We start from the raw sequence: 26592 nt of genomic DNA, 5'->3' as shown, positions 1-26592 counted from the left end.
AATTTGTGAAAACATTGTGAACAATTTGTGCCACTTGAGACTTTGCACAAACTTTCTTGAACTATGGCACCAACGGCATCTCGTGATAAGAAAATATTGGGTGCCTTTCTCTTTGTCTTGACCATTGTGGTGATTGCTGTTATAGCCTGGGTAGTCGAACTTGTGGTGCCTGTACGTGAACATTTGCTGCCGACTACCCCGGCACCGTCTGAACATTTTCATTTTACATTGCCTTTCCATGAAGAGCGCCATCGCCAAACGTACTTAAATAACAGCTTCATTCAGATTCTTCACCACACGCATAATATGACCAATACCTCTAATTGCTGGGTGTGCGGAATGTTGCCTGGGCACCAGAAGAGAGGGGGCACCCCACTTATCCCACTCCCGTTTTCGCACAATGGGTCATGCAACGCCTGGTACACTCTCCTCTTTACTCTGAGATGGCCAACTAAAGGGGGGGTGCTTTTCCGTTTGAATAGAGTATGTTCCCATGACAAGGATGGGTTTCCCCGGGCTGAGGGTACACGTTTCGAATGGGAAGAATACAGGCCTGATAATGTATCTGCTCCACATGTATATAGCAATCAGCGAAATGTGAACGTATCTAGTGCCCATGTCATAAATGTCATTGCTACAAAAGCCGATTTATGTATTAGAAACAAGGGCACAATTGCAGTGGGGAAAAGTGAATGTAACATTACTCTCACGTTTGATAGCCCGAATGGCATCTCATTTGTTGCATCTCAAAACACCTATTTTATCTGTGGAACGAAGGGGTATCATCAGCTTCCAGTGGGGTGGTTGGGCACATGCTATGTATCGTTTGTGCTGCCTCCTGTATTCATTGCCCCTCCAATGTACCACAACGATTATACATTGTACCACGACTTCGTTTTGAACAGAGTTAAGCAAACTGTTGCCCTAGAGGACATTGATCAAACGGACACTGCATTACAACAGTATGTGGATTTTAATCTGGGACTATTCTCCTTTGTGGGGGCTGCATTGAACAGCCGGAAAATCAGACGGCTGACACGCGTTGTTGAGGCTGTTGCGAATGACACTGCTGTTGCCCTGGGGAATATTACCGAGGAACTACAGATTTCCAGAATTGTCACCCTCCAGAACAGAATGGTGTTGGATGTTGTTTTGGCTGATCGTGGGAGGGCATGCAGAATTATCGGAAGCAGCTGTTGCGTATACGTCCCGGACAATTCTCCATCTGTGTATGATGCTATTTCCAAACTACATAAGATAGCTGCTGAGATACACCCAGACAATGGGACTTGGACACTTTCAGGATGGTTCTGGTCCATGATTGCGACGTGGGGCTGGAAACTGTTGACAATTCTCTGCATACTTGTGGGAGCAATGTTTTTTATATGCTTGTGTATTCAATGTGGCCCTGCTTTATGTTCAATGTGTCTATCAGCTTGCTTACCATCAAGACGATTTCTTGCCCATGACAAAATGATGCTACACAAAGAGGTGACACAAATTATGTTAATTGACATCGAGGACGAACATCCTGACTATGTTCATTATGAGGTAGATTCAGCTAAACGCTAAAAGGGTCGTCTGTCGTAATTGGCCCGTTCGCATTAGCGATTAGCTGAACCTACACGTTGTCCTCCTTAACTTGGCTATATATGACAAACGCCATTTTGAATGTTACAGCGGCCATTTTAGATCATGAGCGGCCTCGTGGCCGACGTGCCCTTTAGTCCGTTGTCCGTTCCACTGACCACGCTTATCTGCCCAGCAACAGGCTATTTTTAGTACTGGTCAAGCCGCACATGCGCAGTTCCCACTGACCCGTAAACCTTCAGGAATGTGCACCAAACTGACCAGCGGAGTTGTGCCCCCTCCAATGAGCTGGCAGTATTCCAAAACATGACCATATATGTCTCAAAAATGTGTCTTAAACTTGTGCCGCCTATCTTTTATTGCCCCAAAACTGTATATAATATGAGGTTGCACCGATGTTCGGTGTGATACCTCTAGCATTACCGAAGGGTGCTGTTTGAGTGTACCACCACCCCATGGGGTTTTAATAAACTTGTTCTTTGCATTTTACAGTTTCCGTGCCAACAGTTCGTGAGTGTGAGTGGGTTATCTCCGGAGCGTGTAGGCCTTGGGAACCCCTAAATACTTCACCTGTACCCCAAAACCCAAACCCTGCCCTAAAACCTAAAAACACCCCTGTACCCCAAAACCCAAACACTGCCCTAAAACCTAAAAACACCCCTGTACCCCAAATCCCAAACCCTGCCCTAAAACCTAAAAACACCCCTGTACCCCAAAACCCAAACCCTACCCTAAAACCTAAAAACACCCCTGTACCCCAAAACCCAAACCCTGCCCTAAAACCTAAAAAAAACCCTGTACCCCAAAACCCAAACCCTACCCTAAAACCTAAAAACACCCCTGTACCCCAAAACCCAAACACTGCCCTAAAACCTAAAAACACCCCTGTACCCCAAAACCCAAACCCTGCCCTAAAACCTAAAAACACCCCTGTACCCCAAAAACCCAAACCCTGCCCTAAAACCTAAAAACACCCCTGTACCCCAAAACCCAAACCCTGCCCTAAAACCTAAAAACACCCCTGTACCCCAAAACCCAAACCCTACCCTAAAACCTAAAAACACCCCTGTACCCCAAAACCCAAACCCTGCCCTAAAACCTAAAAACACCCCTGTACCCCAAAACCCAAACCCTGCCCTAAAACCTAAAAACACCCCTGTACCCCAAAACCCAAACACTGCCCTAAAACCTAAAAATACCCAAACACCCCAAAACATATACATCAGTACCCCAAAACATATACTCCTATACTCATACTTATTTAAAAAAATACTTAAATTAATATATTTAATTTATAATATTTAAAAACGAAATAAATATTTTTTTATAATTAATAATAATTAAATCAATTATAAAATATTAAATAAAATAAAAAAAAATTAAATACTTACCAATACTTACGATGTAATGGTATGCGTTGTAATAGCATCTGCTATGTATTGCCATGCGTTGTAATGGCATGCATTGTAATGGTATTTGCGATGTAATAGCTGCGTTGTAACAGCATTACGTTGTAAAAGATGCGTTGTAGCAGTAACACACCTCGAAATAGTTGTCTTTTAAAGCCAGGGTGGCACAGTCAAGGATGAAGTGCCGGGGGGTGCGATGTTGCCAAGTGCTCTCCATCAGGACATCATGTAATACTTGTAAGGTAGCGTCCTGTGGTAGGCTTGTGTACAAGCTCTCTATGTTCAATCCGACAAGGAGTTGTGTTTCTGGGTTGAAGCTGATGTCTTTGATGATATTTAAGAGATGTTTTGTGTCCTGAATGTACTTAGGGCAAGTACAGTATTAAGTTCTGTATCTCGTTATATCATTATCCTGGCTGTCAAGTATAGTAGAGGTGTACTTGGCCCATTGTCCACCTCCAAATTAGGACAGGCCTCAGTACATCAGAGGCAAAAGTCCCTAAACCCTAAGATTGTCCCCAATAGCCCCTACTGGGCACAATCTTAGGGGATATGGACTTTTTCCTCTGATGCACTGAGGCCTGTCCTAATTTGGAGGTGGACAATGGGTCAAGCACACCTCTACTACACTTGAAAGCCAGGATAATGATATAACGAGGTCCAGAACTCAATACTGTACTTGCCCTAAGTTCTGCCCTCGAGCCATGGCAATTGATGGAAAGCGCTGTAGGATATGTAGATTTCAGTTCCAATTATTAGCACTAGAGTAATAAGTTCAGATTGTTCACAATATTACTTGTAAATAAGGATGGCAGATGCAAGAATGTGGGAATAGACCTTGACACTCTATTCCTAGATCAGTTGAGTGATCTGCAAGTATACAGAAAGCAAATAGCTTTCAGGAAAAAGGACAGAGAGATCCTTGTGAGTTAAATTATACATTATTAATTAGGTGGTAGAGAATAGATTATTTACTGTTGGGATGATGCCATGGTAGGAGTCCAGGAAGAGAGTGTTGTTTTTTTCCAGGCCTGATCTGCTCCTTAGCACAGATACACAATTTGTATGTCCCCAGTGTTTGACTTCTGTAGTTTCCCAGGGTCTATCTCTGCCACCAATTTCCTGAAGTACCAATGTCACGGACTCCAGTAGTCATTCCCATAGGGGGATTAAGGCTCGAAGAGGCCCTAACCTTGCCCTTCAGAAAGTGAAGTCTGACAAATATGAGAAGGTGAGAGAATTTGAGAGAGAGAAGTTGGGATTAAATAGAATAAGAAGAAAGGAGGCAGGAGGAAATTAAAAGAACACAAGAGAACTGGCGTAATCTCCAGGGAAGCACGAGGGAGGGGGAATGGAGGGTGGGAAGGGGGGGAGGTGGGCACTGGGTGGGGAGCATATGGGTAAAAAAACAAAAATACGACTGACTCACCAAATTAGGTTAAATCAGGTCATTGAAAAAGTCAAACTATATACTTAGGAAAGAATGCCACAGGCTAGATCAGTGCAGGATGTATATTTAAAGGACTTAACTTGGAATCTTAATGGTCTGAGGGTTAGACATAGAAGGGAGAGAATACTACAATATCTTAAAGATGCGCCCGAGCAAATTTTCATTCTCCAAGAGACCTATCTTACAGAAAAAGCGCTGAGGGAGTTTTGTAGGGGGAAAAAAATGGATACAAGATGTTATATGCACCAATCAGCAAGTAACCATAAGGGGGTTGCCATTTTAGTTAAAACAAATGCCGCCTTCATAGTGGAAGACTCTAAAGTCGATAATAAGGTTAGGTGGGCCATAGCGAAGATCAAGTTCCATACACATAAATTTACGGTTGCTGGGTACTATGGCCCAAACTTGGACGATCCGGTCCCGCTCAGAGAGATGGTGGAAGAACTCCTAGTTTTTAAAGACCCACTAATTTTAGCTGGGGACTTTAGTTTGGTCTTGGATCCCCTAATTGATAAAACATATAAGGATAAAATCCCACATAATTGTAAAATGAGATCTCTCTTAATGACCGCAATGGGCCAAATGAGTTGGCTGGACGTTTGGAGGAAAAAATGTGGGCTTAAAAAGGAATATACTTTTCATAACAAGAAGCTAGGACATAAATCCAGATTGGACTTCTTTCTGATTGCTGAAGAATTATTGGGTGTAGTGGAGGATGTCAAGCACTTAGGAGAGCACCTGCCAGACCATTCGGCTGCTCTAAGATGATGTGGTAAGAAAATTGTTAGATGAGTCGGTGAGATTCTTTGAGTTTAACTGCGGTACCTCTTCGATTGAAATCGTTTGGGACTCTTATAAAGCATATTTGAGAGGGATGATCACCGCTATTCAATCCACAAGACAGAAAAAGTTCAGGGCCAAAATAGCTGAAATCAAGGCAAAAATTGCCGAGCTAGAACATAACCTTACAGTACAGAGCCAACTAGCTAAGGCAAATATTCAAGGAGAGCTTTCAGCCTGCAAATTGCAACTATTAGAGATACTGGATGCTATAATCAGGAGGCAATGGCAGGCCAGCACCCTTGCACATTTCGAATATGGGGAAGCCAGTGGGAAGCTCCTAGCTTGGAAGACTAAAAAGGAGCAAAGCAGGAATAGGATTAAAAGAGTTTTGTCAGGAACTTCGGGTGAGATCTCAGAGAATGCAACCAATTTTGAGACAGCTTTTTTTAAACACTTTGAGCATGTATATAAAGAAGATTTATCTCCACAGGATAGCTCAATTTAAGCATGGCTCAAGTAATTTTCTCTGCTAAGAACTGACGAAGAGGCATCCAATAACTTAAATGGAAATATTACTTTGAACGAGGTGACTAGTGCAATAGAGTCGGGCAAAAGAGGCAAAGCGCCAGGTTCAGACGGGTTGCCAGCTGAACTATATAATGTCTTAGCACCATTTATTGTCCCCGTGCTTCATAGGCTTTTTTCTTCTATTTTTGAGGAGGGGGGGGAAATACCCTTGTCGTGGAATGAGGCAACAGTGGTCCTTATTCTCAAACCCTCTAAACCAGAGGGGCAATGTGATTCCTATAGACCTATCTCTCTGCTTAATCTTGACTATAAGATTCTTGCCAAGATTTTAGCAGAGAGATTGAATGGTGTAGTAGGTAGTCTTCTACATTGCAACCAGAAAGGGTTTTGGCAAAGGACGGAGCATACACGATCTGACTCATGCATTAGTAGTTGCTATAAACTTAGCATCTGTATATAAATTGCCAATGGCTATTATTACACTTGATGCTACTAAGGCATTTGACCGCGTAAACTGGGCCTATTTAGCTAGGGTGTTGGAAAGATGTAATATGGGTCAGAACATTTGTAGAGGTATTTCATCTTTCTATCATCACCCTACAGCTAGACTGTTAGTAAATGGCAACCTCTCGGCACCCTTATATATTAAAAGAGGGACAAGACAGGGTTGCCCCCTCTCACCTCTACTTTTAGATTTATATATTGAGCCCTTGGCAGAGAAAATAAGGCAGGATATGAATATACCGCCCTTCAAATGTAGAAACTGGGAAAAAAGGTGTCACCCTATGCCGACGATATGATGATTTATACCTCGGATCCAAAACTAGCGATACCATCAATTTATAGTGCAGCCTCAGAGTTTGGCCAGATTTCTGGATATGAGATTAATCAGTCGAAGTCTGAGTGTATGTCCTGGAACATAAACGCCCACCTTCCCATTCTTAAACAAGACATAAGATATTTGGGAATTTAAATCACTCAGGATATCGACCAGATGTCGGACAGAAATCTTGCCAAGATTGATAAAGAAATTACAGATTCTTTAAAGGGCTGGTCCCTTCTGCCCCTCACATTAATAGGAAGAGGGAGCATTGTCAAAATGATGCTCCTGCCTAAATTAATATTTTTGTTTCAGAACATTCCTCTAGTATTCAAAGAAGAGAAGCTAATAAAAATCCAATCTAAACTGAATTCTTTTGTATGGGCCTCTAAAGGTATACCAATTTCATGGAGGAAGTTGTGGAGGAAAAAAAGCAAAGGGGGATTGTGTGCACCAGACTTGAAGCTGTATGCCTGGGCTTTGTTACTTAAGGCAGGGAAAATGCTTTTTGACCAGCCAGATGGATCAGAGATGGGCGCAATGTTCAAGGTAATGCTGTCGGAAATTAAAGGGGGAAATTGCAGCTTTTTGTACAAGTTTGGAGACCCGCGTTTCTTCAAAAAGGTTCGACTAAAGTTGCTCAGAGATATGGCCTCCACATGGGCAAGATTAAGGAAATCTTTGAATATTGGATATTACAGTGCTCTGGCTCCCATTAGGGAGTCACCAGGCTCCCCAGAGTGGACCAAGGATGTCCTAGCAAAACCGCTGTGGAAAGCCAATATAAAACACTGGTTTTAGTTAATGCCCGAGGGTTCATTGCTACGATGGGATGAGATCTCCATTGTGACTGAGAGAAACTTATCTAAGCTTAAATACCTCCAAATTAACAGATGAAGTCATGCTATGGGCCCAGTAGGGGCACTAACAAATGATGGGGAGAAATTGCTTCAAGAAAAAAGCAATAAGGTAAAGACGGCAACTTTGAACTGGACTATCTTGAAAGCAGAGGATGGTAACTTAATTTTGCCTGCCCAGCCCTGGGGAGATTGTGTACCTGGACAGGATATAGAAGAAATATGGCAAATATCCTATGATTTATTACATACTACAGTATCTCCAGCCAATTTAAAACAGAATAATTTGTTCTCTCTTCACAGAGTATACTGGTCTCCAGCTAAGCTTTCAAAATTTTCGAAACATACTACTCCATGCTGCCCAAAGTGTCAGCAGGAAAAAGCAGATGATCTTCATATGTTTTTAATGTGCCCTGTTTTGCATAACGTCTGGAGGGCGGTATGTGAAGGTATGAAAGTCTTGTTTAAATTCGATATTCAGGTAAGCGTAATACTAATCTTTTTTGGCATTTTTCCTAATTATGAATCACTTCCTTGAGATGTTAGTAAGTTGTCGTAATATTTGATTATCCTTGTCCTTAGAGAAATGTGTAAACTATGGTTAAAAGACACTGCACCAATCTATTTAGATTGGATTAATGCAATTAAATATACAATGAACTTAGATAGGGTAAATTGGAAAAGAAAAAATCACTTCTGGACCCCCTGTATTGACTGGCTGGATAGCTGTGAGAAATAACCTCTTCTGTCCAATGATTATGCCTTTCTGTTGGATAAAGTACCCGCAGGATCAGTCCTATGGCTGGTAAGTTAGAAGAACTGAACTGACTATGCTTGAGGGTATCTGCGGAAAGTGCTACAATTAACATCTTCAGAGTCCATGATAGGCGAAGGTTTACATCTGCTGCGTAGTGGATGGCTTTGACAAAATGTACTCTGAGCATATCTTTGGCGTATGAGGACAAAAAAAAAAAGAGAATGGGCGGAATGGAAGAAATATAGACAAATACAAGAAAAGGAAAAAGAAAGAGAATTGAACAGAAAAAAGAATAGATGTAGAGAATGACAGACTCAGATTTCATGCAGAGAAAGCAACTTCAGTGAAAGGCAATTCCAATGGCAACTTGTAAGATTACATGTAAAGGCTCCAAATGAGTTGGGCTTATGGATGCAGAAGGCAGCCTTTAAAAGATGTGGAAACTGTGCTGATGAGTAATTTGCCTTTGGAAGAAATTGTTATCATTGGGAGAATGCCCAGGGCTGATCAAATTGAGAGAAAGACGGAAACACTTACGGTCTGGTCTGAAACCAGCTCAGTACTTTCTGGAGTTCAGACATAGCCAAAGAGCAGATGGTGTTCATTTGAGACTGGGATCCATGTTGAATTGTGCCTTTGGAATAAATGGGTGAGGAGGATGGAAGTGCAGGATTTTCATTACCTTAACCATTATAGGAAACAGAGAGATTCAAAAAGTAGTGTTGTGCCTCATATTGGCAATACCAGTCAGATCTGAAAGAAGGATCTAAAAAAATACACATTGTTGGCAGACAAACAAGTGGTGAGCTAACAAGGTAAACAATGGGACAGAACACTATGGCTCTAAGCAAGTGTGGGACAATGAACTCTCCATAGACTAGTTTCACACTGTACGGAAAGGCCAAATACCAAATGCAAGCTGTAAGGGAAAAATGTCCCTATCAGTCGCATATGAAGCCTATATGGCTTGAACCACATCAACTGTGTTGACCAGAGAACAAGATGCAAGCCAGGGGGATACTTTAACTATCCCAGATTTTCAGAGGTCATAGAATGAGGATACGTATATTAGGAGGGTCTCTGAGAAGGCTCAAACTATAGCAAAATTCATACTTTTCCCAGACAGAGATGAGGATGAGGGGCCTGAAGAGAACCACATATAGGTGTCGGGGTCACAAGGAAAGCCTCAGAATTGATAGCTGGTGGGGGTCTACCTGACAACATTTCTGCCTGTCACAAGTTGAGTGCAATTTACATGTGGGGCTCAGAATAAAGTCTAGTTACAGATCAGCAACGTTGTGGTTGCATTACAACATTATTTTGGCTGGGACAAGCTCATGAATACTGAGCTGGGAGCGTGATAGAGCGCGCAGGTCACCCGACTAATTTATTACCAAATATACACACTTGGGCCCATAATATATTTCAATACACTTTTATTTAATCGGGTAACCTACACTCTAAAACCAGTAACCCTATTCCTTTCTATTTATTTCCAATGTAACTGACTTACCAATCCTCGCCACAGGTACCTAAGATCACAATGGATCAAGGGGCTAGCTGTAAAATAAGTAGACAACACAATACAATATACAATTGAAATGTTTGTAGTCTTTTATAATAATCACAGACTCAGGAAGTTTTGAAAACCTTTATCTAATCATCATCATCATCATATGCCATGAGTAGAAGATTAATACAGACCAAACTATCTAGAACTAGAATTAGAAATATCGTATAGCTATGAATAAGGCAGAGAATCATTTAGAAATTAAAAATAAAGGCAAGGAGAAATATAAGGATATAAGGAACACGCTATTTTAGATCAACAGACTTTCACAACTTCACTAAAGGAGGGTAAAGAAAGGGAACATGCTAAATCAAAGTAAACTTTCGAAATTCTCTAACGGTTCAAAGGAAATGAAACTTATGCAATTTGATTTATCCAGATGTGCTTATTCTCTATGGGGAGGGTAAGAATGGAACATAAACTATATAAGAAAACGATTTAGCATTTGACTAAAGGTAGGTAAAAAAGTGGAACATGCTAATAGACAATTAATGCATGAAAATCTCATTTATAAAGGACAGGGGAGAAAAAGGAACATATGCAATTATGCTTTGCAATTATTCAAGAGTTAGGAATGCAAGTATAGATAAACAATTACCCACACAGACTTTATATTTACCTAGGATAGAGTGAAGACCAACCCTGGCCACGGGTCAGTTTGGAAAGACGGGAAAGGACCCTCAAGTACTTAGATGCCAGTAGGCGAGCAGGTACAGCTCATGGACAGTCAGGACAGGATAACTGCAAAATTTGGATCAGGACTGGGTTCACCAAAGGGTACGACCAACACATGCAGCTTCGGTTGCAATGCCTGCGCTACTCCCTCTCTGCAAGGAATCTGCCACTAACCCCGATTGGGTTTTCGAACCTCCCAGCAAAGTGCTTCACCAGCACTTTAAGTCTGCATAAACCCCGAATGGGTTTCTCGAACCTCCCAACATAGTGCTTTGCAGCTCTCTGAGTTCAGTCACCTATAGAGTGTGTTGGGTCAGTGACAGGTTAGCTATTCGGACAACTCGGGCAATTTCTCTAGCTAAACCTAGGCTAGTTATACTGTTTTTCGGGTCAGTGTACCACCCCCCAATGTTGCAAGTGTAAGTATCCCCAATTTTGATTGGACAAAGGAGGAGGTTAAGTCATCACACCACCTAAATGTTAGACTTTCTCAGGCTTAATATTCAGTTTTTGCACCCATCCCTTAAATTATAGTTTCCCATGACATATGTTTTACAGTGAACAATGGGGTATACAGCAGTTATTACAAATGTAACAAATTCTAGTACAGTTCAGCTTCTTCGGCTAGGTTGGAGTTCAGGTTCTTAGGAGCATCTTGGCCGTGGCTGCCAGCTGCCTGGGTTCCACTGCTGCATGGTTTTCTTTTCCCCCATCACGTAACTGGTACCATATGGGCTTCCAAAATGGGGTAGTAAGCACCTCCCAGGCCCAAAGAATACGATATATGAAAAGCAAGCGAAAACAATTTAGAAACACAGAATAAAAGATTTCACTGTGTATCATAAATTGCTATATTATATCCCTTACTTTATAATAACTATAGCGTTATGAGTAAGTACAGAACAAACAGGTTTGCAAAAGCGGCAATGCAAGCTCAGAGCATGTGAGAACACAAAGCGGCCATCTCAGCTGTATTACGCAAGAGCAACAAATTCCCATCAGAACTGCGAGTACGTCACGTCACATGGGTATGACCGACTCATGCGCAGACTAAATTCCCGCGTAGCAGCGACCATTTTAGAGGCAAGCGTATTAGATTTAGTAAACACATAGGCAAGCTTCACTGGGACACCCAACAATGTCATTTCAAGGGGCAAATTAATGACACAAACAGGTTGATTAGTTAATTAACATTATTTGAGATTCTTGATACAAGCAAGTCGCTTAGCGTGCAAATCTTTGCTCCATCAATCCCCTCTTTGATGATATTTACTATTATCACTATTAATGGAACCAGATGCCAACTTTTCACATTTCACCCATTTCAATCTCTTCAAACTTTCTATTTAGTTTCTTTTCTGCATCTTTATTAGGATGAGAATTTTTCATCTCTTTATAAATCTTGTTATTCAATTCTTCTAGCTCAAGTTCTTCAACATTTCGTTTCACTCCTCTTGTATTCACAGCATACTTCTTTTGGTGTTTTTGACATTTACAACAAATTAATATTATGAGCACAAATAAGCTTATTCCCGCTATTGGCATCAGTATTTTGCTCACAAGACTTCTACCTAAGCTAGAAAACCAACTACCTACAGAGGAGAGACTATCAGTTAGTCTCTTCCAGGCACTGTCAACCTCCAGTGGTTGGAGCTCTCTTTCCAAATTAGTAATGTTTCTCACATATTTCTTAATTCCAACACTTTTATCTGGAATGTAAGTGCAACAATGTTGTGCTTTCAACATTCTAAAGACTCCGCCCTCTTTTGCTAATAGGGGGTCAAGAACAAGTCTGTTTTGTAAAACCATAGATCTGATCGCAACCATTTCGGTATTGACTATCAGGAAACCCCCAGCAGTGCCAGTTGATAACCGATCTACTACTGTAGACAATTTACAAATTCTGGGTGTATTCAGAGCCACTCCCACTATAGGTATCATTGCACTAAATATATCACCTATTATTTCTCCTAAACTTTCTCTTTTACTACGCATTATTCCATTAGTGTTTTCAGTGCTTCCAGTGACATTCCCCATTTGGTATATCTTTGGAAAGACAATACCAAAATAACAGCTTTCGTACCAATGGTCGGGCAATTTGAAGTAAGCCTTGTTCCCACATATAAAATAAATTCCAGGACACACAGGCTCTGACCCATCTTTGAAACCCCAACCTCCAATTACCTTGTAATTGTGTTCGCATTCACTGGAACCAATGAATATGTTATTATAATAACTAGTCTTTTCTCTGTGAAGACAAAGTTTCCCTTTCTTTTTGAAATCCAGCAACAATGCAGCATTAGCTCCACCATTTGAGGTGCTATCTATATTTTCAGCCCACTTGGGAATTTTTCTTAGTCTTGTCCTTTGCTTTATTTTGGAAACTCTCTTTTCTTTTCTCTACCATATTTAGAAACGTCTTATCTTGCTCGTGTAATGTACAGGTCAAGTTATTTCTGTGTGCGTCATCTATACTTATTTTACCTATAGTTAGAAAATATTCTCCCATGTATTTTGCTACATCTCTAGTAGTATGTACAGGATTCAGATTTCTTCGCACAGGAAGTTCAGAAAATATCACATCTACGTTTGAGTGATAATACTGTAACAGTCCTCTTTTAAAGAATGAACTAGCTAAAATACTACAGGATATTCCATATGTTAGTGGCAAGTGATGGTAGGTCACACCCTCAGCTACTGAAGTAGGTAGCTTCATACATACGTAACAGTCTTCTATCTCCATTGCCTCTATGTACTGTACTAAAAGGTTTGCAAATACATTTAAATGAGTTTTGTTCTTGATTCTATGACAATGTAGTTCTTCCTCATCTGGGGTATCTAAAATCATTCTAGTTTGTTTAAGGCTAACTGCTTTCTCTAGTGTATCTACTCTTTGTGGTGCGTCCGCTGTTTTTTGCTCTTCTGTGTCATCTGTCACTTGTTTAGTAGGGTACAAATTAGTATCATTACTCATCGTGTAAGGAATAGTTATTGTTAGTCCTATCCATAATATCAGTACTAATGCTATACTACATAAACATACTTTGCAGCATGTTTTACAACAGTTTCGTCTTGGTCTTCCATTCACAGTGGAATCAGACATTTTGGCTCAAAAGAAGCTTCAACCCCTCTTTGTAACTTTACACAGGTTGCTTATACAGGGCAATCTTTCAGGTTGGTTGCACTTCTTCGTCAGTCTGATCAGCAATCAATTCTTCATCACTTTCGTCACTTATTTCAAGGTTTTCAAAGTCTTCCAACACCAGATAAGTCCATTCAGGACTCTGATACTTGTTGTTTAGTCTCTTTATTTGGGCATTTCTTCTCTTAGGTTTTGCTCCAGACTGGTCAGCTTTACTGGAGTCTTGATTTTCCTGCTCAAGTTCTTCTTCAATAGTTTTTAGTCTCAGTCTCAGTCTTTTGACAAATCTTGGTTCTCTATCTTTTTTCTTGAATCGTTTAACTGGCAATGTAATTTGGCTTTCTTTAAATGCTCTTTTATTCTCGTGCAGTTGTGGCACATTTGTTTCAGTGTCTTCTTCTTCCCTTCCTGCCTGACTAGTTCCAGGTCTTATGTCAGTTTCTTCTGCCTGTTCACTAAGCTGGCCTTGTTCAGGTATATGCTGGATTTGGCTTTGTTTTGTTTCAATTTCTTCTTCCTGAACACATTTATCTATTTCTATTTGATCCTGTTCAAGCACTTCGAACTTTTGATTTTCTTTCGCTTGAACTTCTGCTCTAATTTCTATCTGTCCCTTTTCAGGCTCAGGAGTTTTTAGAGGTTTTTCAATAACCTGCTCTGTCCCTACCTGGCCTTCCTCATCATCAGATTTGATTTGGATTTCGATGATCTGATTATCTCCTTCTATTCCTGTCTCGTCCTCACTATCCCACTCTCTATCTAAGTAGGTTTGTCTTCTTGTTCTAATTGGATCGAGTGTCAGAGCGATTACAGGGACCCAACCATCTTGACTGGAGTTTGGTTGTTCTTCTTCAGCTACTTCAGGACCAACTTCAGGAGACCCCTCAGCTACACAACCTTCAGCCTCAGTTTCTTCTTCTTCTGTCACTTTCTTTGTATGACTGGCATGGATCCACCGTGGCACACCTGCACACTTCACCGCTGTTGTGGTAACAAGAATCACCTGTCTTCTTTTTCCCCACTTCGGTGTAAGGCAACTCTTCCGAGTATGTTTCTTAATTACAACCCAATCATCAGGGTTCAGGTCATGGGCTGGAGTTGCTGGTCTGGCGACGGCGTCTTCTCCAATCTGGTGAGAGATAGAACGCACTTGGTCACCCAGTTGCTTGAAGTACTCTAGCACCAAATCATCAGATATGTTTATCAGTTTGTGTCCTGTCACCCATGCTTGCCGCATTGCTCTTTCCATCAGTATCTCGTGGGGACTCAAGCCTGTCTTCCGGTCTGGAATACTTCTAAGTCCCATCAGGACAAGGGGCAAAGCACCTGGCCACTCCATTTGAGTCGATTCACACATTTTTCCCAGTCTTGATTTGATTGTGCCATTCAGTTGTTCTACCACTGCAGAAGCCTCTGGGCGATATGCACAGTGTAGTTTTTGCGTGATTTTGAATGCTTCACAGATTTGTCCTATTATTTCGCTTTGAAAATGCCCACCTCTGTCTGATTCAATTGTGACTGGAAAACCGTACCTAGGTATCAGTTCCCTCAGTAACAATTTGGCTACAGTGATGCTGTCGTTCCTACGTGCAGGATAAGCTTCTACCCATTTTGAAAATAGGCAGACAATGACTAGGACGTACTTTATTCCTCGACAGGGGGGTAACTGAATAAAATCAATTTGTAATCTTAAGAAAGGACCTTCTGCTTTTCCAATTGTACCTGGTAAAACTACTGTTTTCTCTCCAGGATTAAATTGCTGTCATATTAAGCACCTCTGGCAGAGTGCCTCTGCTATGTTTCTGAATTTCGAATTGAACCATGTCTGTCTAAAAACAGGGATCATTGCATCTCTTCCTAAATCTCCGTGTATCAATCTAGCCATAGGAGCAAGCATGCAGTCTGGCAACACAGGCATATCATCAAGGTAAACAATGACACCATCCTCATTCCTCCTCCGACAACCACATTTTCTCCACCTTTCCTTTTCTTTTGGTTCTGCTGCATCCTGCAAATCTCTCAGTTCTTCCCATGTTTTTATGTCTTCAAACACCATAAGTTGGCAGCTGTTTCTGCCTACCACCAAATTTGTATTGATTGATATTTTGTATTGCGCACAATGTTGAGCCAGTTGGTCAGCATATCGATTACCTGCTGTCACTTTGTCATCGCCAGATTTGTGAGCAGCACACTTGACCACTGCCAATGCTTTTGGTAACTGGATTGCTTCCAGTAATTCTTGCACAAAATTTCCATTTCTGATAGGAGTACCTGAAGAAGTCAGGAACTCTCTTTGCAGCCACAATTGGCCAAAGTCATGCACAACCCCATACCCATACTGGCTATCAGTGTTTATGGTTATTTTTATGTTTTTCCCAAATTTACACAGCTTTTGCCAATGCAACCAATTCGGCTACTTGTGCAGACTTTACTCCATATAAATAGGCTTCTACTACTGGACCTCCTAAAGTGCACACCGCATAGGCAGCACTTAAGCCTCCGCTCTCATGTCTCATGCATGAGCCATCTACAAACAGCTTATAATCTTCATCAGTTAAAGGTACTGTTCTTATGTCAGGGCGGGGTTTTGTTCTGAAGTTGAACTCAGTCAGATCTAGGCAGTCATGCTCAACTTCTCCCCTCACTCCTGCTGTGAGTGAGTTTGGTAGGAGAGTGGCTGGATTCAAAATATTACATTGGGCAATGGTTACATTTCCTGCACCTACAAGAATTCTCTCATGCTTAGTCAGCCGACTAGGTGTGAGGTACTGAGTTTTAGTTCTGGTCAACAAAATTACAACTGCATGTGGAACATACACAGTTACAGGATGTCCCATAACAATGGACTCACTTTGTTCAAGACTCATGCAAGTTGCCGCTACTGCTTTCAGACATCCAGGTAATCCAGCAGCCACTGGATCTAAAGTAGAAGAAAAATATGCTACAGGACGTCTTGTTAAACCATGACTTTGGGTCAGGACTGAAAGTGCATAATTGTCTCGTGTGTCACAACACAGTGCAAACTCCTTTGAGTAATCAGGCATTCCCAATGCGGGAGCTGTACACAGACATTCTCGTAATTTCACAAAATCTGTCATGCTTTCATCATCCTATTCCACTGGGTCTTTTGCTCCTTTCTTTGTCATTTTTATCAATGGTCTTGCTGGGACTGCAACTCCCACAATCCACTGCTTACAGTATCCTACAACTCCAAGAAACATTCTGATTTCTTTCTGGGTATTTGGCAGATGCATGTTTCGAATTATCCTAATTCTTTCTGTGGTAACTTTCCTGATACCCTTCTCTACCTGGTGCCCCAGATATTTCCCTGAAGAGGTACAGAACTGTAGTTTGTCTGGTGACACTTTATGTCACCCTTCACCTAAATGGTTCAGTAAGGCAATGTTTTTTATTTTTTATTTTATTTTTTTAGAAGAATACAAGGGAACCCAGGGCGCAATAAGCTAAGGACCTTGGGTAGGTACTTATTTTCAAAAAACAAAGGTCCTTAGTAAAGAAGGGGACAATTCAGATAATGAATATAGACTAAATAGGACTATATTTTTAAGAATGCCCAGCCGGACACTTTAATTTCTTAATAACAATGATACAAAAAAGAGGGAATAAAACACAAAGTGTGATGAACGTGGGACACCAGCCGATGTCCGGCTAACACACTGGGGGAACAAAAACAGGGGAAGGGAATATTCAGGCAAAATCGGGTTATCTAACAATCAAAATCATAAGAAGATAATCCACAGTATACACATATGCATGTTCAATTTGTGTGTTAACTATGCATTTAGTGCATTTGTTGTCGACGACGTTTCGAACCTCACAAATTATTGGTTCATCCTCAGGACAGAAATGATTGCCTAAAGAGTTAACGATTAAGCTTAAAACCACTATATAGGGGTAAATATATTATACAGTAACAAGGAGAATAATAGTCATGGGAAGAAAATAGGGTAGTAGGAAAAAAGGAGACATAAAGAGTAAAACATGTCAATTAATCAGTCCCTTGTCTCAATTACATCAGTAGTACCACACTAATATCATGCCAAGGTGTTGGGGGCGGCAGGGTGCGGTACATGCCATTAACATGCAGGGAGCTTGCATATTGTTGAGCGAGGGATTCGCATTTATGAGGCTCGTAGTACAATCAGGCTAGCGGTAGTGGGAATAGTGCGGGGGTGTAGTGGGGTGGTTGATACGACGCGGCAGGTGCACGCAAATTGTGAGGTGCGTCTGGTTCAGGTGTGGTCGGCGCATTAACAGACACGAAGAATGGGTATTAATCGAACAGTGAAGAGTGAGGGAGTAAAAGATAACGAGTGTCGCTAGACGGGGGAGTCAAGGATAGAGACATGGCGTGGTTGACTGTGAAGGATAGCGAGCAACTAAGGGTGATGGATGCATCAGCTTACCAGTCGGGATAAGCTGAAAATCACTTAGCCAAGGGTGGGCAATATTTCAAGTGAATTTCTATAAAAAAACAGAAGATTGGGCACTTTATTCAAAATCCTATGTAATCGCCCAAATGCTGTCACCAGTGGGAGATAAAAACTTACCAAAGGATGGGGTCAGCGTAAATAGAGAGGAATCTGCAGGGGATTAAGGGAAGGTTAACTTATGGTGGCTGAAGCCGGAGGTATTTATGAGATAGCTGCCGCTGAGCAAACATGAGCTTACCCAAGGGAACGGTGCCTTGGTCCAGGGATCTGTGGGCAGGAAAAGATAAAGGCACTTAGTAATGAGGCCGAGGGATTCCAGCCAAGTGCAGCGCCGCATTTGAAAAAAGCTTACCGGGAATCAAAGAGGTGCAGGTCCACAATGGGGGTCCTTGCACGGCGTGAGGCAGCCTTCACGGAGAGAGGTGAACTCAAGGTGTCGGTATTGTCGAGCACGAATCTGGTCACGTGGGAAGGGTATCCAATGGGAGCGCGGCTGAAAGGGTCGGCCATTTTGGGTAGGGCACCGAGTGAGAGTGAGCAACACCGAAGAGGGGCAAGAAAGATAATATGCGGCGGCCCTTTTGGAAGTATTAAGGGCAAGAAGTCCCGGGAAATAAAAACATGCATAACGTGCTCGAAGGCTCGAGGGGTGAAAACCGTGTGATTAAAGAAGTGCCACAATTAGCCATCAAGCAGTGACATATGAAGTTGGATATGAAAGTAAACAAACACCATTTACAAATGTACTATTTACATAACATAAAAAATCAATGGAAGGAAGCCAGTCAAGATCATGTACTATCTTGCAAAAGGTCAAATATTTTATCCAGCCGCAACGTACAATCCAAGCCGCAGAGCAGGGCTGTGTTCTAGGTTAGGGAAGTCCAGTCCTCCGTACGATTCAACCCAGTGTGCAGGCTCTGAGTCTTGAGAATCCAGCGCAGCTCCTCTTTGTTAAGTAGCTGCTGTAAATTGCCTCCACGGTTAGGGAGTTTAATCACAGCAATGACAGTCCATTTGAAGTCCATTTTGGTGTGTGACAGTTCTGTGAAATGGTGAACAAGAGGTGCATTCAAAGTTCTGCAACGTATTCTGCTCCTGTGTTGGCACATTCTTGTGCGCACTTTCTGTGTTGTCTGCCCTATATAAATCATAGAACATGGACACACAATAGCATAAATGACATTTGTGCTGTTACAATTCGAGAAATCTCTGCGGGTATACTTAATGTCATTGTGCGTAAACTCCTTGCCTTCCATGGTGCTGTCACACATAGAGCAGTTTCCACATTTCACATGCCCTGTTAGCCTTGGGAGACCCCAAAGGTTGTCAATTGTTGCCACTTGAAGTGGAGCAGGTAATGCTGCGCGCACCAGATGGTCCCTTAAGTTCTTAGATTTTTTAAAGGCAAACATAGGTTTGTCCAGTTAGAGTTAGCTTGCATTCAACACTGGCCAGTGTTTTTTAATGCTTTTAGTGAGTGCGTTAGATGCTGGTGAAAAAGTAGTAACACAGACCAGTCGGTCCTGTGTTTTTTTAGGTTTATGCTCTAACAATACTTTCCTTGGGCAAAACCAGGCTCTTTTAAGTGAGGATCTTATAAGTCTACGTGGTTAGCCCCTGGCACTGAGTTTGGTGCTGAGTAATTTGGCCTCCTTGAAATAATCATCTTTTAGAAAGCAATTTCTCCTTAGCCTCAAAAATTGTGAGTAGGGGAGGGAATCACGGAGAGCTCTAGGATGGTTGCTCTTGTAACTTAACAAAGTATTGCGCTCCGTGGGCTTCCTGTAAAGGCTGGTGATTAGGAGTCCTTCTTTGTCCTGTATGGTGAGGTCTAAGAAGGGAATGCTAGAGTGGCTAGTGGTCAAGGTGTAAGTGAGCCCGCTACAATTACAATTTAACCAGTGTAAGAATTGGGGTAGCAAATCTTCAGAGTCACTCCAGATCATGAAGATGTCGTCAATATACCACTTCCATAGGGCAATGCCACTATGGAAGGGATTTGACGGGGCCAAGATACGGCCGCATTCAAGGCTGTCCATGTATAGTACCGCTAGATTGGGGGCAAAAAAATCCCCCATAGAGGTACCTTTGATCTGGCCATAGTATTGGCCATCAAACAAGAAATAATTTTTGGATAAACAAATCTCAAGGAATTGCAAGATAAACATTGTGGGTATACGATGCGGTCTGGGACGTGTGTTCAGAATGTCTTGAATGACCAACATTGAGTCGTTTTGTGGTATGTTGGTATACAGTGACTCAACGTCCAGAGTGCAAAGCACACTGGACGTGGAATCAAAGGGGCATTCTTCTATCAGATTGATCATATCCATACTATCCCGTATATAGCATTGGGTAGTAGGCACAAATTCCCTGATGAAATAGTCTACAAACAGACCCAGTGGTTCCAAAATTGAACCGCATTCCTGACACGATTGGTCGGCCCGGGGGATGTTCCATATTCTTATGCACCTTAGGTAGCGTATATATCACCGGAGTACGTGGGGATTTGGCATTCAAAAAAAGGTGTTCTCTTTTGCTGATGAAGCCAGAGGCAAGCCCTTCCTTGGTGACCAACTGTATCAATTTCTGTATCTCTGTGATAGGGTTTTTAGGAAGTTTCACATAGTGAGCAGGGTTGTTTAATTGTCGGAGGATTTCTGTCTTGTATGTGTCAAAATTTTGTAAGACAATTCCTCCGCCCTTATCTGCCGCCTTAATAACGAGTGCAGGATTGGATTTAAGGCTCAATATTGCTCTTTTTTCGTCTAACAAAATATTGTAAGGGATGAAAGAGTGGCGTTTCTCCAAAATTGAGAGGTCCTTCAAGACAAGTTTTTCAAATGTTGAAATTTCTGAAGGTACCATACTGCTAGTGGGTGAAAAAATAGAAGGCGGTCGAAAAGGGGTGTTAGGTGTTGGCATTGGTTTGGGATGGAGTAGGAAAAAGGCATGTAGTCTAAGTTTCCTAAAGAACCGTAATATTTCAGTTTGGACATCCAAGTAATTCGGACGTACAGTCGGGACAAAGGAAAGACCCTTACTGAGCAGTGACAATTCACTGTTGGAAAGGGAATGCTGTGTAAGGTTGAAAATGGGCAAAGAGTTGGAATTTACTCGGTCACTGGGAGTAGACATTTCGTTGGCAGGAAAGGGAAGTTGTGAATCTACCATTGGTAGTGCTGCCGTCTGGTACTGCGTTAGCCTGGTTGATATGGCCAACGTTGTGTTAGCTTGGTTTTACCTCTCTTTGGGGGGTCGACCTGGCCTCAGGGTAAAAAAGGAGGTCTGTTGGAAGGACCAGGTGCTTCACCCTGGTCAGAGCTGTCAGATGACTCGGCCGAGGTATCTGAGAAGTTGAACAATGTCTGACGATTGTTATAGCGGCCCCACGGTCTTTGGTTATAGTTTTGAGGGCCACTGTATGCTCTATTAGTGTAATAGTCTTTGACTAAGTAGGGATATGCCCTTTCTTGCGAAATTATTTTGATATCTTTTTTTATTTTGTTCGTTTTTTTGTTCAGCTCAATTCTATGGAAGTCGCCTACAGTTTTTGCTACTTCGTCTAATAGTTTTTGGCAGTCAGGTACAGTGCACTTATCTTTGATTTGTTTTTCTATATCGACAATTTCTAGTTCCAACTTCCTGAGTTCTTCAGTGGCAATGTCAATACCCAATGCCATCCACTGTCTAGAGCAGTTAGTGCTGATATAGCTGAACCCTGTGGTGTACTTAGGGTTATCTGTAAATACACCCGGTATATTACGGACTTGCAATCCTAAAGGAATAATTTTAGCCTTGAGATATTGGGTGAGGAGAAGAATCATCAACTCTAGTCTAATGGCTTTTATCTTAATTTTTTCTAATTGCTCACCAAGAGGGACATTGAGTGTACTGGGACTGTCAGGAGTATCTGTAAGCATGGACGGACCTTCTAAGAGTTTTTTAAAATGCTCCTCGTCATATAGGGGCATGTGGTCTGACATGCCCACCAGGGGAAGAAGGAGGGGAGGGGAATGGGAGTGATCAAGGTGTTTTAAGTGGGAAGACGGACAAGGGAGGGTAACCCACTTCAAGAGAGGGTAAGGGTGCGAACCCTTGCAACCAGAAGGTTGCGCTACATATTCTTTAGTACAATACAAGGGAACCCAGGGCGCAATAAGCTAAGGACCTTGGGTAGGTACTTATTTTAAAAAAACAGAGGTCCTTAGTAAAGAAGGGGAAAATTCAGATAATGAATATAGACTAAATAGGACTATATTTTTAAGAATGCCTAGCCGGACACTTTAATTTCTTAATAACAATGATACAAAAAAGAGGGAATAAAACACAAAGTGTGATGAACGTGGGACACCAGCCGATGTCTGGCTAACACACTGGGGGAACAAAAACAGGGGAAGGGAATATTCAGGCAAAATCGGGTTATCTAACAATCAAAATCATAAGAAGATAATCCACAGTATACACATATGCATGTTCAATTTGTGTGTTAACTATGCATTTAGTGCATTTGTTGTCGACGACGTTTCAAACCTCACAAATTATTGGTTCATCCTCAGGACAGAAATGATTGCCTAAAGAGTTAACAATTAAGCTTAAAACCACTATATAGGGGTAAATATATTATACAGTAACAAGGAGAATAATAGTCATGGGAAGAAAACAGGGTAGGGGGATAAAAGGAGACATAAAGAGTAAAACATGTCAATTAATCAGTCCCTTGTCTCAATTACATAAGTAGTACCACACTCATATCATGCCAAGGTGTTGGGGGCGGCAGGGTGTGTTACATGCCATTAACATGCAGGGAGCTTGCATATTGTTTAAGCGAGGGATTCGCATTTATGAGGCTCATAGTACAATAAGGCTGGCGGTGGTGGGAATAGTGCGGGGGGGGGGGTAGTGGGGTGGTTGATACGACGCGGCAAGTGCACCCAAATTGTGAGGTGCGTCCGGTTCAGGTGTGGTCGGCGCATTAACAGACACGAAGAATGGGTATTAATCGAACAGTGAAGAGTGAGGGAGTAAAAGATAACGAGTGTCACTAGACGGGGCAGTCAAGGATACAGACATGGCGTGGTTGACTGTGAAGGATAGCGAGCAACTAAGGGTGATGGATGCATCAGCTTACCAGTCAGGATAAGCTGAAAATCACTTAGCCAAGGGTGGGCAATATTTCAAGTGAATTTCTATAAAAAAACAGAAGATTGGGCAATTCATTCAAAATCCTAGGTAATCACCCACATGCTGTCACCAGTGGGAGATAAAAACTTACCAAAGGGTGGGGTCAGCGTAAATAGAGAGGAATCTGCAGGGAATTAAGGGAAGGTTAACTTATGGTGGCTGAAGCCGGAGGTATTTATGAGATAGCTGCCGCTGATCAAACATGAGCTTACCCAAGGGAACGGTGCCTTGGTCCAGGATCTGTGGGCAGGAAAAGATAAAGGCACTTAGTAATGAGGCCGAGGGATTCCAGCCAAGTGCAGCGCCGCATTTGAAGAAACCTTACCGGGAATCAAAGAGACGCAGGTCCACAATGGGGGTCCTTGCACGGCGTGAGGCAGCCTTCGCGGAGAGAGGTGAACTTGAGGTGTCGGTATTGTCGAGCACGTATCTGGTCACGTGGGAAGGGTATCCAATGGGAGCGCGGCTGAAAGGGTCGGCCATTTTGGGTAGGGCGCCGAGTGAGAGTGAGCAACACCGCAGAGGGGCAAGAAAGATATTATGCGGCGGCCCTTTTGGAAGTACTAAGGGCAAGAAGTCCCGGGAAATAAAAACATGCATAACTTGCTCGAAGGCTCGAGGGGTGAAAACCGTGTGATTAAAGAAGTGCCACAATTAGCCATCAAGCAGTGACCTATGAAGTTGGATATGAAAGTAAACAAACACCATTTACAAATGTACTATTTACATAACATAAAAAATCGATTGAAGGAAGCCAGTCAAGATCATGTACTATCTTGCAAAAGGTCAGATATTTTATCCAGCCGCAGCATACAATCCAAGCCACAGAGCAGGGCTGTGTTCTAGATTAGGGAAGTCCAGTCCTCCGTACGATTCAACCCAGTGTGCAGGCTCTGAGTCTTGAGAATCCAGCGCAGCTCCTCTTTGTTAAGTAGCTGCTGTAAATTGCCTCCACGGTTAGGGAGTTTAATCACAGCAATGACAGTCCATTTGAAGTCCATTTGCGTTAGTCTGGGTCTGGGATGCAAATCATTCATTCGAGTCCTCAAATACAACAAAATCCTACCATTAAAGGTACCTTCTAAGGGAAATGCTAAAATTCTGTCATCTTTATAGTATTCCATCCAATTTTCCAACCATACACAAGCAGGATACCCTCTGTCAAACATCATAAATGAAGCAGGAGTGTTTGGTGGTGGAATGATAACTCCTTCTCTAGTCTTAATTGTCTTGTCTTTCTTAAAATAATTTTTTACTATGTTTACCAGAGTCATTTTTCTCTTGCTTCCGTACATTCTGTTTAGTCTATGACCTTTCCACTGATCTCTCACAAACCTTTGATATCTTGGATCAGGTTGAGTCTCGGGATGAGCCGGATACCACATATATTTCGCAAAGAATTAAATCGTGTAAAAATACGTACTCCTGTTTACTATAGTCTTTCAATTTTCGACAACCAATCAATACTTTGGTTGCAAATAGTTTCGACCAATTGGAGCGCGGCCTTTCCGAGAGATGCGTTGTCATGCTCCTGCGCTCACCCCTCCTTTATAATACCAGCTCCTTAGCACTCCCGCTGTTTTGACAGCGCGGCACAGAGTGACGTCAGCGCAGCTCCGCGACTGACTCCCTCCTTCACAAGGTAACGGAAACTCAACTTCTTTTCTTAAAGTGCAAGTGCTTTATTTAATTTACAACGTAAAACATTCGCCACTGTACTCGAGTGTCTAGAAAGGAAAGATTTGTTTCACTGCAAGCAAACCTCTTCTGTCTACTTTTCATATACTGCGGATAGATCCCTTCTGCCTATCCTTCACACAAGCATTAGAGAACCTGCTACTTCTTTGACTCATCCACTTCTTTTCGGGATATATATGTAGTCTAAAGTTTCACTAGCGAACCCTTTTGCTATCACTCAAGCTCCGACGAACCTACTACTCCTCCCGTGTGACCATTACTAGGTTATATCACAATTGAAGTTTCGTTAGCGAACTCGTTGCTATCATTTATTCAATTATTCATACAGAAAACCATAATTAGCGCTTCCAGTTCTGCCTTACCATGCACTAATTTCCTTCGGGCCACTGACCTCTCTGTGAGGTGGATTCTCCTCACCACCCGCTATTCTGCCCCCGGGGATTCCAGGCAAACATATAACAATCACTAACGAGTTGTGTTAATACATAGAATCAATATAGCAGCATTAAATCAAAAATATTTCAAAAACATTTCATAACATTTCAAAGCAGTTTTTCATTTGATCGATCGATACTTTTAGCAGCAATACATTTTTTTAGCAGCAATTATATTTTATACAGTTATCAGCAAGTAACCTATCTACCTATCTTAACTAGTCCTAAACCATAGCTCTGCTACCAGAAAAATAATGATAGAGCGCGCAGGTCATCCGATTAATTTTATTACCAAATATGCACACTTGGGCCCATAATATATGTCAATGCACTTTTATTTAATTGGGTAACCTACACTCTACTACCAGTAACCCTATTCCTTTCTATTTATTTCCAATGTACCTGACTTACCAATCCTCGTCACAGGTACCTAAGATCACAATGGATTAAGGAGCTGGCTGTAAAATAAGTAGACAACACAATACAATATACAATTGAAATGTTTGTACTCTTTTAAAATAAGGACAGACTCAGGAAGTTTTGAAAACCTTTATCTAATCATCATCATCATCATATGCCATGAGTCGAAGATTAACACAGACCAAACTATCTATAACTAGAATTTGAAATATCGTATAGCTATGAATAAGGCAGAGAATCATTTAGAAATTAAAAATAAAGGGACTGAGAAAAATAAGGAACATGCTATTTTAGATCAACAGACTTTCACAACTTCACTAAAGGCGGGTAAAGAAAGGGAACATGCTAAATCAAAGTAGACTTTCAAAATTCTATAACGGTTCAAAGGAAATTAAATTTATGCAATTTGATTTATCCAGATGTGCTTATTCTCTATGGGGAGTTTAAGAATGGAACATAAACTATACAAGAAAATGATTTAGCATTTGACTAAAGGTAGGAAGAAAAGTGGAACATGTTAATAGACAATTAATGCTTGAAAATCTCATTTATAAAGGACAGGGGAGAAAAAGGAACATATGCAATTATGATTTGCAATTATTTGAGAGTTAGGAATGCAAGTATAGATAAACAATTACCCACACAGATTTTACATTTACCTAGGATAGAGTGAAGACCAACCCTGGCCACGGGTCAGTTTGGAAAGACGCGAAAAGACCCTCAAGGACTTAGATGCCAGTAGGCGAGCAGGTACAGCTCATGGACAGTCAGGACAGGATAACCCCAGCATTTGGATCAGGACCGGGTTCACCAAAGGG

This window comes from Lissotriton vulgaris, chromosome 3_1 (assembly GCF_964263255.1).
Source record: "Lissotriton vulgaris chromosome 3_1, aLisVul1.2, whole genome shotgun sequence".
NCBI classification, from domain to species: domain Eukaryota; kingdom Metazoa; phylum Chordata; class Amphibia; order Caudata; family Salamandridae; genus Lissotriton; species Lissotriton vulgaris.
Note: the sequence above shows the minus strand (reverse complement) of the source record.